At 50.0% G+C, this 730-nt stretch overlaps 1 protein-coding gene across 2 annotated transcripts in view; it reads left to right on the top strand.

Annotated features, from left to right (window-relative positions):
- The window catches only part of LOC116840356 (heterogeneous nuclear ribonucleoprotein L), a 336,043-nt gene that overhangs the window by 176,807 nt on the left and 158,506 nt on the right, over positions 1 to 730 (top strand). The window lies entirely within an intron of this gene.

The raw sequence follows: 730 nt of genomic DNA on the forward strand, positions 1-730 counted from the left end.
TCTCTCTCTCTCTCTCTCTCCCCCCCCCCCTTCTCTTCTTTTTGCCAGAAGAAAGACAATTACTCCGATAAAAGTTGCCGTACAATTCGTGCAAAGGTAAAATAATTATCGCGGAGTATCGCGTCGGCGTGGGAGGGACGTGAAAGAGGAACGAAATAAAAGTTAATTAACCGCCTCGCCATTGTGTCGCGAAGTGTCTATTAATGAAATGACAGTTTGCGCGCGATGAAGCTGGACGTGGCTCCATACTTTTCCAACATTTTCCGACTGTCCTCCAACGCGCGGCTACAACAACAACAAACAGCGCGATATCGTTCGGCCTAATTGCGCGACGCGTGACCTTTTTTGCTCGTTTATTCTTGTATAGATATACGCGAACCATTAGCGGAATGGCTCCGCTTTCTCGCTCACTCGCGGGCACGTCGAAAATAGTCGCCGCCGCCGCCGCCACGCTGGGAAATGTCGGTCGATGATAACACTGAGAGACATGCTGAACGTGACGTCGTAGTAAAGTCCACCCACAGGACGTTCCCCCGAGGACTTGTACTCGCTTCCGCGTCGTTCTGATGCGGTTAGTTACGGCGCCCGTTAGAAAATCGCACACTCGAGGAACTACGTTCTCTAATTATTATTGTTCCGGCGGTAATGAGATAATTTGTTCAAAGCTCGTCTCTCCCTCTGTCTCTCTCTCTCTCTCTCTCTCTCTCTCTCTCTCTCTCTCTCTCTCTCT

Source organism: Odontomachus brunneus, unplaced genomic scaffold (genome assembly GCF_010583005.1).
Source record: "Odontomachus brunneus isolate Ranch 3 - 2012 unplaced genomic scaffold, Obru_v1 Obru_scaffold_009, whole genome shotgun sequence".
In the NCBI taxonomy this organism is placed as follows: domain Eukaryota; kingdom Metazoa; phylum Arthropoda; class Insecta; order Hymenoptera; family Formicidae; genus Odontomachus; species Odontomachus brunneus.